Here is a 19,201-nt window from a genome sequence, read left to right on the forward strand (position 1 = left end):
CTGGGGTCTCAAAGATCTAGCTCATAAAGCACATTCACAAAAGAAAAATTATTCATTGTTTAAAAGTAAAAAGTTACCATGTATTCAAAGTGGAAAAAAAAAATCTTGTTTGTGGAAACTATTGCAAGATAATAACTACTGACCCTTGCCTCTGTAGCAAAACACTTATTTATATTACAGAAACTCTGTAACATAGTTTCTGTTCAAGCATTAGATACTGTATCATACAGTTTTTCTTTAAGTTACTATTTTTTTTAATTTTAATATTTTTAACAATTTTTAAATTAACATGAAAAACTCCAGAGAATAAAATTTTCATGTTATTTTCTATGATATCTGTTTACTCACCATCTGCCTCAGTCACACTGCGCACTGTCACAGAATGCCATCATCAATGTGGCTTATCAACAACAAAAACTTACTTGCTCTCAGTTCTGGAGGCTGGAACTCTGAGGTGCTGGTGCCAGAAAAATGAGGTTCTGGTGAGAGTACTCTTCTATGCCCCAGATTTCTGACCTCTCAAATCTCACATGATAGAAAGAACAAGCTAGCTTTCTTGCCTCTTTTAAGGGCATTAATTCCAACTATAAGGCTCCAACCTGGATACCTGGTTACCTCCCAGAGTCGCACCTTCAGATCTCTTCACATTGGTGATTAGATTTCAACATATGAAATTGGAGAGCACAAACATTTCATAACATCACAAAGTTACTTATCTTTAGAAGATTTATAACACAATTAAATTGCTTCAAGTGAACAGTTTTCCTTTAGAACTAAGCTGTGTTTTCGTCTCTGTGTAACTGACAGTATGCATGAGTTAAACTATTTCATTTGTCAACTTAAAAATGTGGAAGCCCTTTTATTGGGTTGTAAAATGAATTAAACTAACAAATAGTTGTTTAAAAGAATCTGTTGTTTTCTGTGCCTGGCACAGTAATTTGTCAAATGTGCACCACACTCCCATCAATTCATCTAGCAATCTCCTAGTTCCAGCACTAACTAAATAACCCCAAAGGAAGCTGCCATCTTTGGGCAAATTCTGATCTGCTGTTCATAGTGTATGTTCCTGGAGTCAACATCTGACTCAGGGAGGACCAATAAGAATGTGACCTTGGAATTATGAATTTGGGACCCATTGGAAGAACTCCTACCTCCTCTTTGGTTTCATGTGTGATTAAGGAACTTGAATGTGGACATTTCTAGTAACATTATGCCTAGCAATTATGGGAGAAGTCAACAGAGAGAAACAGAGTGAAAAAAATAACACTTATCCCTTATCCCTCGTTACAGCTTTGTCCTTACCTTATTATTTTAGCAAATAAATCATTCTTGTTTGCTAGAGTTAGTTCAAAGTTTATGTTACTTTCAGCAAAAATTATCTTAATTACATAATGGGTCATAGTATTTTCAGTTTGTAAATTTGATTTTATATCATTGAGAACAGATAAATTATATCAATGAAATACATCTATTTTGTCATTTACATGGTACCTTTATCTCTAATAGATGATAAATCTATTTTAGAAGATTAAATCCTATTATCTTAAAGATGTCATTTCACATTATTATATTGGTAATAGTAATAATTAACGGCTTAATAAATCATGTAGAATTAGAAGAAAAGCGATGTTTAACAAAAATTTTAAAGAACTTCAATGAGGAACAGTAGGAAATAAAGTTTTTATCCAAAAAGTTGATGTTTAGCTTAAGAATAGGAATGATAGCACTTGAACTTAAAACATGTTTTTACATATAATTAGGTACTTACTTTCTAAATAAGATTATAACGTAATCAGATCTCTAGACCTGCACATCTAAGATGTTTCATTGTTCTTTTTAAACTTATCATTGTCAAATGAATATTGATCTCACAGATACATTCCATAACAAGTACTGTTCATCAACATTTTGAGACTGTATGAAAGCTGAGAAAATAATTTCTGTACATTATTCAGAAAATTATGAAACTTGAAATTGCTGCATAAGCTTTTCCTCCATGTATAGCAGAAGAAAAATACTTTGAAGACTGACCGCAGAATTCCTTTTGCAAGAAAATTGAAAATAGAAGAATATAAATCATTAAGAATCTTTGGTCACCAGATGAGCTCCTCTGAGCAGAGTCTGTTATTTTGGATGGAGAAAAGTATCAGGGAAATTGCTCTGCACAGGGAAATGAAGAGCTATTTGGGAGTTGGAAGATGGCAACACAGTCTTATTAGCAATATGATAGAATTACTAGATGTGTTGAATGAGCATTTGGGATTGATTATCTCGTGTTACATAGTGGCAACCTTGCTCTATTTTTCTAGCCTTGTTTGGTGAGGGCAGGTGACTGAATCCACCAGAGGTTTCAGGTTTACCCGAGATTTCCCCAAGGAGGAAAAGGCATGAATATGAGGCCATGGCAGCATGAATGGATAGAGGAAAAGGTTGAAGTGAATAGAATGAACAATTTAAGGAGATTTGAAAAAAAATTTCCAGACAGTATCATTCAGCAAATACAGAAATAGTGTTCATTCATTCGACAAATGTTCATTAAGCATTATTTAACTGCTAGACAATCTTTCAGGTGCTAGAAAAACCCTATTGTGGGGAGGGAGAATGGGGCAAATGGAATAATATCTAGTGATCCAGAGCTTACATTCTACTGAGGAAATACAAGCAGCAAAAAAGAGAAGTGAAATACATACATGCATACATATATACACACGTTTGTATATATGTGGCATGTATACATACATACATACATATGTGTGTGTTTGTATGTGTGTAGTGTTAGGTGATGATTAATGCTATGGAAAAAAAGAAAAGAGTGAGGAAGAAACAAAAGGTAGGGAGAGATTGTGAAATTTCACAGATGGTAACCGGGCAAAGACTGAGAAGGTAATATTTTAATGAAGGCCAGCCAGGTAGATATCTTAGGAAAGAGCTATCCAGCCAGAAGAAAAGGCAAAGCAAAGCCCCTTAGGTAAAAATATGCATGGTATGTTTAAGGAATAACATGAACATTTTATTTGCTAGAAGAAAGTGAGAAGCAGAACAGAAGATGGAATCAAAGTGATGATAGGAGAGGAATGTTGACAGAATGTGTAGGACCTTGCTAGAAAAATTAAAGTGTGTATGAATCCTGGCATCTTATTAACTAACTAGTAGATTCTGGCTGAAGTTGCATTAGAATCCAAGGTTCTGAATTTTAAAAGCTTAAAGGTGAGAGTCCCCACTTTGAGTAGTGAAGCTATATAGTATAAAGGGATTTTGACTTTGTTTTGGAAAGAAAAGTCATTAGATAGCTTGAAGCATAGGTGAGGCATTATATAATGTTTTTTTAAAGATTATTCTGTCTATCATCCTAATGACAGACTGAGGTATTATGAGGCTATTGAAATAATTCAGATGAGAGCTGGTGGTGACTTAAACCAGAGGGGTAGCAGAGGAAATGGTGGTATTGAATCAATATATTTTAAAACTAAAAATGAAAGAATTTCCTAAGAGAATAGATTTGGGGAATGAATGAGAAATACTTGAGGATATCTCTGTTGTTTTTTTTTTTTCCCTGAACTACTAAAAATGAAAATGATCCTTATTGAAGGGTCAATGACTATGTGAAGTAGACAGGGATGAGGAACTCAGTTTTGCACATGCTAAATCTGATATGTCTTGGCTAAAGTTCTGGTGGAGATGGAGAGGAGGCAGTTGGGTACAAAAGTCAGGGTATATTTAACAGGAGATAGGAGTCACAGATGCAGGAGACTGAAATGTCATGATAACCCAGAAGATAGCGTATCAGAGAAGAGCAAGTGCTCAACTGTGCTGAAGACTGCTGATAAGTAACATATTTAACTCTAATGTTCCTTTGGATTTAGTAAGAAGGAGACTATTGGTAACCTAGACATGAATACTTTCTACTGAGTGTCGAACAAATATTAGAAGGGAGAGGATTCAAGGGAAAATTGAAGTGACTAGTTCAGGATAATATTTTTGAGGGTTTTTTTTTACATTGTAAATAAGAAAATTGGTGTGATTTGTAGAATGATTCAGAGGCTTTTTCTTTTTGTTTTGTCTCTGTTATATATATATATATATTTTTTAATGTGTACAAGCATATAGAGAATTTGTATCACATGCTCACAGGCAACAATTACCTAGCTTTTCTATTTATCAACATTTTGAACAAATTTGTTAACAGACAGATTTTTTAAGGTCAAGAAATATTAATAATGTTCACATACTAGTGAAAAAATTGGAAATAGAAGAAAAAAATTCTGATGCAGTAAAGATAGGCAGATTTACTAGAGAGAATTCCTTGAGGCAAAGAGAGCATAGGGTCTTATATATGGAGGAGTTAGCCTTTGTTTGGATCATGAACAGCAAAATATTTTTTTTTTATATACACAATGCAGATGGGAGTTGGATGTGGAAGTTTTCTTTTATGTGCTGGTATTTCTGAAATGAGATAAAGAGGTCAGTAACTGTAAATGTTAATGAGATTATAGGTGCTGAATTTTGGGGAGAATGTATACAATCATCTAGGAAAGTGAACAAGTATGTAGGCTTGGGAATTTATAGTATATTGTCCAGCCATGTTAGGGTCCACTTAATCATGAACTTAAGGGACCTTTCAGTATGATAGTGTTTATCTCCTGTGACATGAAGTTATGGTGACATTTCGGTGGACTAAGAATGTAGTTCAAACAAGTTAGAACAATGAAATTAGGTGAGGGGTATTGTAATCTAATCAAGGGACAGAATCTTGTGATAAATGTCAAATATAATGTGAATAGAGACTAAGGGCCCAATGGAGGTAGAGTTAGTGAGAGATGGGAATTTTTGCAACGTGTTGTGTGGAATATTTATATGCATAAAAAATTGCAACTTTGGAATAAAGACTACAAAAGAACTTATGACAATTTTCAAATGTCTTTGTGGCTTCTTGCACTTTAAGATAGTCTCCTTGTGTCCTGTGTATTTTGTTGTTGTCATTGTTCCTACCTTTAAAATGAAAGCGAAAAAGTCACATATCAAACATTTGGGATGTTTTCACTTTTTAATGTTCAATATTGTAAATTGTGAAAGAAAGTCAGATATTGATAACATATACTACATATTCAACCTTAACTCTTGTTTATTTTTAGCTCCCTCTAGTAAAATAATGACAGGAGAAAATGGGAATGAAAATAGAAACTTTCTCTTTACAGATACAGCACAGTGGTGGTATCTTAGCTTTATTTTTATGAACAATACTTCTTCACAGTCAACTGTAGTTAAGAACACAAATTCTGGTATCAGATTAGCTGGGCCTGAATTTTTCTAGTGTTAAGTCATTTTGTTACTAGTCACTGAATCTGCTTCAATGTGAATGTGAAGCAGAATGCTACTGCCTTTGTTCATAGTCTCTTCCTCTCTTATTTGCACTGTTTCCCAGCATTTCCAGCTCTATTTTATCATCAAATCGACCAGTTACCTGAAGATCCATATCTGAGTTCGTCATCTGTACCATCAACTCAGCTTTGAGCTCAAAATTTCCCTCCCTCATTCCCCTAAGTTGAGTCTTCCTTCTCTTTGAATTCCTAATTTTGGTATATAACATGACTTACTCCTATCCCCCCAGCCCATAACATGTGAATCTGAGTGAAAATGCAGATAAAACTACTGTATTTTAGCAGTAGTTAAAAGATTAAGCTACTACTGTATATTTTTTATTTCATCAATTGGGAGAACTTATTAAGGTTGCAACGTACAATGATAGAATAATAATTGTTATTAATTCATTAATATTTATTAAGAAACTTTGTTTGAACCCAGAATTTAGTTTTAAACATTTCACTGAAATTTATTGCAATTGATACTAGAATACTTGGTATTTGAGAGCAATATAAACTTGATCTTGATAAAAAGAATCATGATTAAAATATGTATATATCTATAAATGGTCCACATCTTCACAAACCTGGATGTATATGGTAAAAATATTTTTTTTTCTCACCATAGTCAATTAATATCAGTTTTGCTCAAAGTACCAGAAATGGATTCGATCTGAGTAGAAGTGAGATAAGAAGATTAAAATTACCATAGCAAGGTAAACACTAAGAAAATGAAGAAACCCAGCTCCTTTAATTATCACAAGAGCCCAAAGGACTTAGTCCAAGTCAGCAACCATGTATTGGTCACTAGCAAGATAAAATATACAAAACATTCAGAGTCATACCTTTGCAAATTTGGCAAGCAGTTAACATTGCACATTCTTTAATGTTATTTGATTATCCTTGTCTCATAGTGTCTGTGTTGAGTTGTGCAGAAACTTGTTTATTTTCTGTCAGTAGGAGAGTAGCCATTCCACTTCCTGTGAAAAGAAAAATATGGAAGGCCTCCCTGGTGGTGCAAAGGATTAATCACAGCAATGTGAAGCTATGCACAGCCTCTGCAGCATGAGTTTGATCCCCAGCCAGGGAGATACCCACATGGCACAGCAGACCTCTCCTGACTCGCCCACTGCTCCCCTCAACAGTATATTTCAGTCAGTCTGCCTGTTCTGTTCCCTACTCTATCTCTGGTGAATCCTCAACCCCCATACCTCTGGCCTGTACCCCAGTTGTTGTGTTCATAAATAAATAAATCTTCAAAAAAAGAAAAATATGGAGACCAATATATACTGACTCTATCACATATCAATCACATACAACCCATTTCAATCTAAGCATTTTTATACTTCTTGTATTTTGTTCTTACTATCTACCTCTAGGTGTACAGTATTTATGCCAGAGCATTTAGTTATTTTTCTTGACGTTTTGTAACATTACAACTCAATGTGTACAATAACTATATTCCTGAAAAGCAATATATAAACAAAACCACCTTTTCACTTAGACTTCCACCATAACTTCAGTTATGTTTAATCTTCATGTCTGAATTTTAGTTGGAAATGACTCCATGCATGCCATCTGGTTTACTGTACCATGCCTCTAGCCATGACTTTTCTTATTATTCAAAAAACTAATTGTTTATATCCGACATTATAAGTAATCACTGGCATCACCATCAACAACATAGACCATGTCAAAGAAATAATATAACATGCACTGTAAAATCTGTTTTCTCAATGTTAAACATATGTCAATAAAGGCTCCTTTAGATTACTTTTTCATCTATAAAATCCAACCTAAGTAGTAGTATTCAAACAGCTCCAAATTGCCCTATTTTATTCACATGTTTCGTAGCCAAAATCCCTTTTTGTGTAGACATTTTAGCAATATTAGAGCAATTTTTGTTATCATTAATATCATAAATTTGTTTTAAAATGCCATCTAAGGTGCATGTTCATTTTTCCTAAGTAATGTTGCCATTGAATTAAAATTTTCATTGACTCTAAAGCTATGCAGTTGCCTCTTGTCTAGTAATAGGCAGAAAGTTTTCCGATCCTGATTCTAGATTCTTCTGCTCTGTTACTGGATCCCTGGGAAAAGACAGTATCTAAATGTCAGATAAATGAAGAGTTTCTTTTCTTTCCTTTGGCACAGTGGATAACTCCTGGGAAAATGCAGTTAAAAAAGCCACTGTGTTCCAAGAATTGGAAGCAGGTTCTTCTCTCTCTCAGCAGAGTCCTTGTTCTGGTTCCTCACCAGCTGAGACATCATCTTCAGACCAGTACTCTCTCTTCAAAGATTCCTTTCTGCTTGGCAAGGCCTATTCCCCACTCCAAGTCTACCATGCCCTGGAGGCTTGTAACACCACGTTGCTGCAGGTAGCTAAGCTCTCTCTAATAAGGGAACTCTGCCTCTTTGCCTTGTTTGTTCCTTTAAATAGTGTAGAGAAATGCAGAAAGTTACAGAAAAGATTTTTTATTCTTTTTCTGCACTCAAGAAAGTGTGATAAGTTATCATGGTCAGTCTACTTCCTAACTTTTTCTTAGGTATCTTTGCAGCTAAGAAGACAACTGACTTAGAGAAAAAGACATGTCAATGTCATTAGTTTAGTTTATTTCCTTTATTTTTTTCTTTTGGTTCTCAGAATAATGACGATGGCATTTGTTTTCACTTTCTTGCCATCAATGAGTTAACAGATATTTCTGGAATGATTATTGCATATGTTGGCAAATGCAGATTATGGAAAAGAATAGTGAACAAAAGAGACCAAGTCTTGCTCTCATAAATTTTCTAATCTCAAAGCAAGTAGAGAAGCAAATCAACTTAATTATTTCTCCTGACCACTTAGCAGTGATCTCATCCCTCCTCCATCTTCAGTTGTGGTCAAAGAGGCCAGATGTGGGACACATATATTTCTTTATGTAATTATTAGTACCTTGATCTGTAGCTTTATTCTTTATGTCAGAACCTTTGTCTACACACCCTAAAATAAATCCAAGTCACTTCTGTGTTCTATAACTATATACAAATCATATGCAAATATCACGTCATAATTTGACTTCTCCACTCTAATACATCCCATCCGTGAGGAAGTTTTATAAATGCATGAAAATCTATAGTGGCACAAAAATACAAAGCTAAATATCTGCAGTATAGAGAAATGCAAATTGACTTAACTACCATATTATTTTCCTAGCAGGAGATCTTAGCTAATATGAAATTTTATGAGGCATCACAGCACCCATAAAGTATAGGAAATAAATAAGTGAATTCCTTAACAATGTGGTATAAATTTTATGTTACCTTTAAATATAAAAAAGAAGTCTATGGGGTGTGTGTGTATATATATATATGTGTGTGTGTATATATATTATATATATAGGTGTATATATTTATATATGTGCGTGTATATGTATATATATATTGTATATATATATATATATACACACACACACACACTATTAGAATCTTGGATTTATCTAACTGGTTATCACTAATGCCCCACTGAAATGCAATTGAAAATTAACATATCTGGCAATAAAAAAATGTGGCCATTAAAGAAAGTTCACGCATGATATTTTTATAGACTTGTTAAATCTCTTGAATTCAGAATGTGGGACAGATGGTCACATGGTGAATTGTTCTCATTCACTAATGCTTTCTGCTGCTTCACTGAGTTTTGATCTTCAGATGACTCCAGTCTCATTCAGGGTATGTGGCAAATGAAAGATTCCCAATTGTCTATACAAAAGATAAAAATCTTATTATATCTATGACAGAAAACTATGTCAATTTTATAGCCATAAGGCTATAAAAATTTCTAGAAATGATTTTTCTAAGAGTAAAAATCACTCAAATATTATTTTATTTATCAATTATTTATAAGCTCATAATTAATAAATGTATTCAGTTATTTATTTATTCACATCATCATAAATTGAGGGGTATTAGTCTGCTTAGTATACCATCGCAAAGTACCACAGACTGGGTGACTTAAACAGCAGACGTTTATTTTTTTTCACAATTCTGGAGACTAGAAGTTCCAGAACAAGATCTGGCAGATTTTGTTTCTAGTGACAGCTCTCCCTGGCTTGCATATGGTCTCTCTTGCTGAATTTCCACATGGCCTTTTCTCTGTGGTGTGCAGAAAGAAACAAAACTGGGGTCCTATTCTCTTCTTACAAGGACATTGGTTCTATTGAATCAGTACCCTATGAACTCCTTTAGCTTTTATTCCTTTCTTATTGGCCCTGTCTCAAAATACAATCACAGTGAAGTTCTAAAACTTCCACAAATGAAATTTGAGGTGACAAAATTTAGTCCATAATACTAGGATACCCACTTTTCATCATTATAAAATAAAATGACTGTTACTTTTGACATTTTGTAATTGGCTATAAACTTTTCTATTCTTATTTCAAAATATTATTAAAAATTAAATATTATAGCCACTGAGTGGCAAAGGTGTTCTTAGTGCTGAATTGGCATCATTTGGACCACAGTGACAAACAGGTTGTAAACGTCATTTATACAAGTTTCAAAGTCAAATGACCAATAATGTGACTATGAAACAAAAGAACAAGCTTTCTAATATAGCCTAAAGAAATCAGCCTACTCTCAATTAGCAGTCTTTAATTTAAATGCTATTTATACCAGGTCCTTCATACCTGACACCAATGAATCAGGTAGTTCATGACAGGCATAAGTTTTATTATGCAAATGATAGCATTTAAGATAATTACTTAGAAGGGTGGCATTGGTTAAGTATCAATGATCCTTTGCTCTTGGTCATAGCTGATTGGATGAAGGCTGTAATCTGATCAAAGGACAGACAAATTGGCACACTTGCCAGACATCCTGAATAAGCCCTAGTTATAAATAGTTTTGTTCTTTCTGTGAAACCAGATTGTATGGCCTTTTTCAGGTATCTATGAGGCCTAACCATGTGACTAGTCTTCTTCTATGTTTCAACAGATGCCCCTTCATGAACTCTCCCATTTGAACATATCTAAAGAAGTATATGAAAGTATAACAAGCCCAGCATTGTAGTAAAAGAAGTATTGTATATTTTAGATTTCTTTGGTTTCCTTAAATGATACTTGTAACATGCTGCAGTGAAATTCAAGTATTTATAGGAGAGGTTTGTTATGGTCTATGAACTCTGCTAAGGAAATGTGAGATGAGGACAACAAATCCACAGGGAGAATCATAGAATAACAACAATTAAAAAAAAAAAAGCTGTTGAAATTTTGCTCTTTGCATTTAGAGAAGAGTTATTCTAAGGCAGCTGGCAAGTTTTATGAGATAAGAAATGGCTTTTGGGGAATCCTTGTGTTTCTTCTCCTGCTACTGTAGTGGCTCTAAGTGCGTTGGATATTTCCCATCACATAGATTCCTTCATGAAAAAAACATCTGTTCTGTGACACATTTCCCTGGGACACTGTTCCTTGATTTCCAAGGAAATAGGTTGCTAAAATGATAATTATTCCTGATTATTTGGTATTGTTGGGTTAATATAAAACCACTCCAAGATAACATCTATAATTTTGGCTACCTCTATTGTAATGTGTAGTCACAAATAAAAAGAATATATATCTGTAATGGTAAACCTCCAGGAAGACCAGTAGTGGGGATCTTTGGCTGCAGGGATTTTGGAAAAGCACTAGGAGACCTGTGTTCTATTCTGCCACTTGTGAACTGTGGGGCTCTGAACACAGGATTTAGTCCTCTCCTGAATCCTCATCTGTAAAATAAGAGAATAGGTCCCACAATCTTACACACAGGCGGACTGCCAATAATTCACATCTTTTCTCTATGTAGGATGATATATCTGGGTTTGGCGTAGACATTGATAATTTATGTCCATTGCCCAAGCATACCCCCTGCATGCTTGAAAGTATTCCAGCTTGGATTATTTTATGTCAAATACGGAGTTTGCTTTCACATTCTCATTGTCCTAATTACCCCATAATAGAGAGCACAGATAACACTTATCTGCTCAAAGATATGTAGCTAAATCTTACCCCAGGTTAAAAGCAAAACTCTCCAGTGCCTGACTTAGGCAATATCTTCATGAAATGGTTACAGTGACTCAGCCAATTTATCCCAAAATTCTTAATATAAAAGTTTTATGTCAAAAATTACTTAGAGATTGGTTTTTAGGAAACCAATAATGTATTTTTCCTTCATCTTTTTTCCTTTTCTATCGTTCACCCCTGCCAATACTGTAAATCAAAAGGGAGCAAAAGTTATCTAACTCTAATTATCTAGGTTTATATTTCTCTCAATTCATTGAAATGTTCCTTTTCTGAAAATCCCCTCCGTCTAGGAGACTCCAGTGAGCATATTCATGTTTCAAACAAATCTGCCTTTGTTAATCATCAAAAGGTATTTTCTTTAATAAGTGAAGCTTGGCAGGCCCTGCAGCTGTGTTGTTTATTTTATAGCAAGAAGCACAAAGACAATTTATTTTTTTAAATACTATAATTAGATTAGTGTTCTCTTTACTGAAGCATCTGTAGGAAAATGAGAGTGTGTTTCTTTGAATGAATGAGCAGTCACATTTATTTTTATTAAATCTGAACTTGTCCTTTGAGATAGCTGAATTTAATTTTATGTTCTAATACAACATGTAATATTCCAACATTTTTTCAGAGAAATCCATGGCTTCCCACGCACCCCCCCCCCAAAAAAAGGAGGCTAGACTAAATTGAATCTCCTGATTCCAATTTTATGAACTGCATTAAAATCTCTCTAGGGTGTAGCATTATGTTTGTGTTGAAGAATGACTACATTAAGGTATATATTTGCATACATAAACAAATATATCGGGTGGTTATCTATGACCTGTCATTGACACAGAGAGTATCATAGAATATAATAGCATTATACCTTTGTTTAAAACTTTTGGAAATGCTGTTTATAAATCAAAAACTAAATTATCAAAATGGAGACATTTTTAAAGTTTGGAGTCTAACTTATCAAACTTGTATCAATAAAATGATTCCTCAGAACTGTCTAGACAGCAATTAAATCATCCAGGGAGTAAGTCATCGCCTTTTTTTTTTTTTTTTTAACATTAGGATTTTCTTTTTTTTAAAGATTTATTTATTTATTTATTTATACAAGCACTGGGTACAGTCAGAAGCGCAGGAGGGTGAGAGAATTCACCAGAACCAGAGTGAAGAACAGAACAGGCAGACAGACGAAATACACTGCTGAGGGGAGCAGTGGGCTGCAGGAGTGGTCTGCGCACCATGTGGGACCCTCACCCTGTGGCCAGGGATCGAACCGGCCGGGCAGCTTTGCAACCCAGCGCTCAACCGCTGCGCCACCGGGGAGGCTCAGTCATCACCTCTTGAACAGCCATCATCCCTTTTCACTTTAGCTTAGTCGATAAGGACAATATATAACATCCTCTATGCCCTTTTAATCTTAGTTGATGAAAGCAATTTACTGTTGGTGCTATACCCTTAATAAAGGAAAATTATTCTAACCTCTATGGCTAGAAAGAAAACCGCAAACTTAGTAGCTTAAAACCACAATTGATTATTCCTTTTCTGGTCTATGGGTTGACTGAGTTCAAGGAGAGGGTTTTGCTTATTGCTTCTCAAGGAGTTACAGTAAAATGGTAGCTAGAGCTGGAATTATTTGAAGACTCAACTGAGCTGGATATCCAAGTGGTTTCTTATTACACAAAACTGACTTTTCAGCTGAGATGACTTGAACAACAGGGAACTGTCCAATAATCACTTTCTCCCTCTCTCCCTCCCTCGCTGCTTTCCAAACTCCCTCTCTGCCCCCTTCCTTACTTTTCTGCATGACCTATCCATAAGACTAGTTTAGGCTTGCTCACAACATATAGCTCTCACAGTGATTCAACTTCTTAGAAAGGAGCTAACTACTCCCAAAGCAAGTGTTCTAAAAGAACAAGGCAAAAGTTACATTTATTAAATAACAAAAAATCCAGCTACATTAAATTTAAGGATCTAATTGGCTTTAATAAATGACTCATGAATTGGGCAGCATCCCATTTAGCAAATGGAGAGGTGCTCCCAAAAAGCTGTACAAAATGAAAGGTTTTAACAAGCAAAAAGAAGGCGAGATAAGGGAGGAGGCAATTCTTTTGGGCTTTAGCAACCTACCTATGGGGGAATGGATAAAGACCTTATGACAGAAGGTCTCATCTTCCTTTGGGGAATGGAAAAGATTATCACATTTGTATTGACCAGAAAATTCCATATCGACCACTTTAGACTATCTTCTTAGGAGAGGCTGAAACTACAATGGAGTTGAATACAAGTTAGGTTAGGGATTAAGTCTTGAGGGGATTAGGATCACTGCCTCCATTAGAGACTGTCATTTTCTTTATAACATCAGTTCTGCTGCTTTCTATTTCTTATGTGGGACCATCACAGATTCAATATGGAAAGGACCTACCTAGAGACATGAGCCTGGAAGGCAAGGTTCAGTGAGATGTGGTGGAGAGGAAGAACAGAAGTTTTATGGAAAGTTTACTACAAAAATAAATGAGCAATAATAACAACAACAACAACAACCCATGATTTCAAAATACATTTAGTCATACTAAACAATAAATGCCATCCATTCACCAAGCATATAAATTTGCTAAAAAGCTTCCTTCAAAATTTTAATAAGTCTGTATTTATCTCCTTAAATAACTACAGTCCATTTTGCTATATACAGATTTATTATTTTTCTAATTTAAGTGTAATACTTTCACTTTCTGCTAGTTTCCTTTAAAAATTTAATTTTATTTTAGTAAAATTATGACTGAAATAGGTATTTATGAACTGACCTAAGGATGTAACAAAGCTTCTGACAGAATTATCTGTCAACTTTTGGATCATAATTTAAGTGATGAAGTATACTCATAATAAAATATCCAAGCAGTAATGCCACTTGCTGCAAAGAAAATATTTGAGAAAATATATTTATGATTGTGTTAAGATCTAACAAAGGGACATATCAATTTCTCAGTGGTAGCAAGGAGATTATCAGAATGCATAGAAAATCATCCCATACCCTGCTGGATTCCTCTAGGCTGACAAACAAGCATCAGACAGATTGATAAGAGAAAAACAGTCAAAACGATGTTTAATACCAGCATGTCTACCTAAGAGAGACCTAATACATATGAGTAACCATGTGACTTCAGTCACCAATTTAAATAAACTCGTCTAAGACAAATGATTTTGAAAGAGGATTTTGGGTGATGAAAGAAAAAGGAAGGTGAGTTATGGGAGGAAGGCCAAGGAGAAGGTGTGACTGTTATGCAAATTTAAGTTCTGCCTTCATTCAGAAGAGTTAAGAAGATGAAATCTTCCAGGTACAGCTAGGAAGACTCCCTGACAGAGTTTTCCCTTTGTACATGTAAATGTTCTTTACAAAAAATCAAATTCTCCTCAGCTTAAGAGCCCTGAAAGAGGATCTGTGAGGAGCAACCTCTAAGCCAGTGAGTGGCTTATAGCCAATTCAATAGTACAAGGTGGAGCTTCCCAGACTAACCCCTGACTCTGAACAGAAACTTCTGTAAATTAGGGCCAAAGCACAGCAGATCTGCCAGATAGAACTTAAACAGATTAAACAGATGGGCCACCTATTTATTTGTTTGTTTGTTTGTTTATTTATTTATTTATACAAGAACTGGCGTGTAGGCCAGAGGTACGGGGGCGGGTGAGAGGATTCACCAGAGTCAGAGTGGAGAACAGAATTGGCATGTCTACGAAAATACACTACTGAGGGGAGCAGCAGGCCAGACAGGAGAGGTCTGCTGCGCCATGTGTGTTAGCTTCCCGGACAAGAATGGAGCTCATACAGAAGTGTCTGGCAATAGCTTATAGCACTGAGACTTTAACCCCTGTGCCACCAGGGAGGCCCCATGCTTGTTTGACTGCTGCCTGCACCCTGGTTGATGGCCTCTGCTGGTTGGACAGTCTGCATCAGGTCACGTGCCAGGCAATATATTTGTTCTCCTTCTCTCTCTGAGCTGTCCTGTTTCTCACACCCCCAATAAATACTTTTGGCTCTTGTCATGTATTCTTAAGTGCATAGGTGAAGACTTACAAGCTAGTCACCCCATTTACCCCAGTTTTGCTCTGCAGCAGTTCCTCCTATGAAATAAACCTTTTTGCCAAAAAAGGCATAGGGAGGGTAGTGTATTTTGGCTCCACTAGTCTGGTATTTTATCCTAGTTTTCGATGACAACTGCTAATATCCAATGAAAAGAAAATAGAATTTAAATAGTTTTTAAAGCACATATTAGATATTAAAATATCTAATTTCTATTCACAAGATAATTTCTATTTCAATTGCTAATCTCGTCAAATTTAAAAGTATAAGCGATCAAAGGAAATATGTTATTTTTATTATAATTTCCCAAGAAAACTCTAAAAGCTTCTTACTTTGGTGAAAATAAATATATATTCTATGGAATGGAAACTTATTTTCTTAGAGAGAATATGGAAGTCATGAGCTACACAAAAATTTTAGTATTTTCAAAAGTAGCTTTATTTTTGTTTACTATATTTTCTATTTAAATCAATATATTTAAAATCCAAGCAACTACCATTTCATTGTAACTTGCTCCCCAAATCATTTGTGTTGTAAACACAGAATGTTCCATTTAAATAAAAGTTTAAGTGAAGTTCTGAAAGCAATACAAAATGTTAAAATTCTTATCTTTCCACAATTGATCACAAAGCTATTCAGCTTAAGAATCATTTTTTTGAAAATAGAAGTAATATACAAGAGAAGGCTGACTTAAGGTAGATTTTGAAATTTGTGAACAGAAAGTTTATTGAAAAACCTTTTAGATACTGTTCAGTAAAACAAGGTTCAAATCTTAATGTGCTAACTCCCTCTTGGACAGGAGAGGGTTCACATATGATCCAAGGCAATCACATGTTGACTTACAATGAAATAAACCTTTCTTTTCTCTAAAATGAAACCCCAACCTGTTTTTAGACAGCTGTTCAATACGACAGTTCCACTCAGTAAACATTTTCTCTGGTTTTCATTAATAGATGAATTGGCATTAAATTTGCCCAACATTTCTCTGCAGTCAATAGCTCTATTTTATTCTCTTTTGGGATCATAGTTCTTTTAACTTCTTACTAAAGTGATTATTTTTTACCAGATTATTATTTTTTTTCTTCGCAGTTAAGCTTTACATCACAACTTGCTGTAGTCAGTCAATGGGCAGAACCTGGGGAGAGTTGATGGTGTGGGTATTTTAGAGACGTGAGACACGTGGGGGTACTTTGTGTGTGAGACACACACACAAAAAAAAAACACTAAAGTGATAATTCTTGCAGAAAAAAAGTTTAGGTTTTTTTTTTTTTTAAATATAGGGAATGGGTATATTCAGTGTTAAATTATTCAGAGATGATAGTGAGTGTTTTCACTGGTTCAGATGGAGCAGCTTATGTGGGAAGCCATATTTCCAAGACAGTAAATGCCTAGAAGTGTCTTTCTTCTGGGCTGAATTACTTTTTTTAATTAATAATTAATTTATATTGTATATCATTGTTCATTTTTGTATGGGCTGAATTACTTTACATTGAGCCTGCCAGGATCTGTGACTCATTCGTTTTTTTTGTTAGAGACTGACTCAGCTTTGCTGGTAGACTCATTCCTGTTTTCTTAGCTAACCATCTGATGTTCTGCCTCTGCCTCGGGGCATCCTCCAAAACTGTCTTTCCCCAATTGTTCCACTACAACTCAGGAATCAAAAGCTGCCTAGGGTTCTTGATCTTATCTTTTCTCTTCACAACTCCTGCCTATGGGATATTTTACTACCTTGAACATTGATTTAAGTTGGTGGCATTTGCCATTCTGAGTATTCTTGGTTGTGCTTTTATCTTGCTGATGGATAATTCTAAATGAACTACTCAGGAAATACATTATGTCCATTTTGATAGTAGCGTTCTAAGAAAGTTGAGAATTCCTACATGAAATATACAATAATTATTTTTGAAGAAAAATTTGTACTTTCTCCTTTTAGTATTCTCCTTATCTATAGACCAAGTCTTATCTCTGTACAATTAATTATGCTTCAATAAAATACTGATCACTAGAAAATGATATTCCAGTCTATTTCATTAAATAATGCAATAATTGTCTAATTAACATAACTTACCGTTGATACATTGCTTACAAAAATAAATACTAAATGAATGTTGAATAATTATATTTTAACTTTAAATAATTCTGTTTTATATAATTTTTTACTATTTTGAACTTCTTTAAACCATTCATTTAACTGACTAACTGATCACCCAAGGGGTTTTTTTGTTACATTCATTTCTCAATTAAATTTTTATTAAATTCTCATTGTTATTGGTCACTCAGTTTAAATTCATTATCTTATTCTAGTAGTGACAATGTACATTAGAAAAAATTTATAGTATCAAACATAATAGAATCAAATCACCCACAGCCCTAAACTTAATACCTAGTAATAACTATGTTGGAAATTCTAATTTTTGCTCCCTTATGTTTGTGCCTGTGCCTGTGCCTGTACTTGTGTGTGTGTGCGTGTGTATGAAAGAGAGAGAGAGAGACAGAGGAGGATGTTTCAATTAGATTCCAACTGTGTTTTCCCCTTTTGTTTTTCTCGCTATTAGAGCTTTAGTGATTTTTAAAAAAAACTAAGTAGTAATCATAGTTCTTATATTTTGCTTTTCCCCTGCTATTTCACAAAGTGCAATCACTGCACTATTAAGTATTTTTCAAAAATATGGTTTTCATTGACTGGCTAGTATTTTATGCTATGGATTGTAATAATTCACTTAACCATTTAATTGTTATTGACTATTGACACTTTCAAAATTTTGCTCTAATTAATGTTGTGATGAGAATTCCTGAAAGCAAATCTCATACTGCCATTCTGATTATTACTTTAGGAAAGATTCCAAAAGTAGAATTAGAGAATGAGTCCACTTTTTGTTATAGAGCAACCCCGATATTAAACGGGTTCCTGGCTGTGGGTCCTCACCCGCGCGCTTTAAAGGGACTTATGAATACTCTACTACAGACACACGCAAAAGGGTTAATAAAAGGTTTATTTACAAGAGAAAAAGAAATAAGGAAAATGTACAACTCAGGGAGAAAATAGGGAAATAAAGTCTTTAATGCGTCCTACCCGATCCGACGACCTGGAAACCCAAAGTCACTCTCAGAGCTGACCAGACGCTCCGAGCTGGCTGAGAGCCCAAAAATGGAGAGCCCCCAAAGCCCACGTGTCTGCCTTTTGTATCCACCTGGCTGCTTAACCCCACCCTCAGGTCCCAGCCACCTTCCCTTTGGTGGTGATGGGATTTGGAGTTCCCAGTGTCTTTGGCTTTGACCTGGGGTGGGGGTGGAGTCCACAAAGCCTATATGGAATTTGCTTTGGGACATCCTTTTCCCCCTAACATTTTGACATTTGTCACTTGTTGTCAAAGTGTTTTTTTTTTAGAAAGATTGTATTTTGTTGCATTGTCACCCACTGGCAATGTATGAGAATGTCTATCTCACTGCATCTCATCAAGTCTGACCTTCTGAAGTGTTAATCTCCATCAAGGACAGGCCAGTATCTTTATTTAAGAACCAGTACAATTAGACCACCATAGTCACTCAATAATTGCTTAAAGAGAAAATTTTAAAATATTTATGTCTTTACAAGTTAAAGAGGCAGAATAGAAAGTTCATTTTCTTAAAAAATACCTACTGATGAATGATGTATGACAAACACAAAAGTGAAAATATATGACTGGTGATGTTATAGGGTTTGCAATCTGATGTCGAAAGCTTTGTGTTTTAATTTGAAATCTTGTACT

Source organism: Talpa europaea, assembly GCF_964194135.1.
Source record: "Talpa europaea genome assembly, chromosome: 2".
Lineage (NCBI taxonomy): Eukaryota > Metazoa > Chordata > Mammalia > Eulipotyphla > Talpidae > Talpa > Talpa europaea.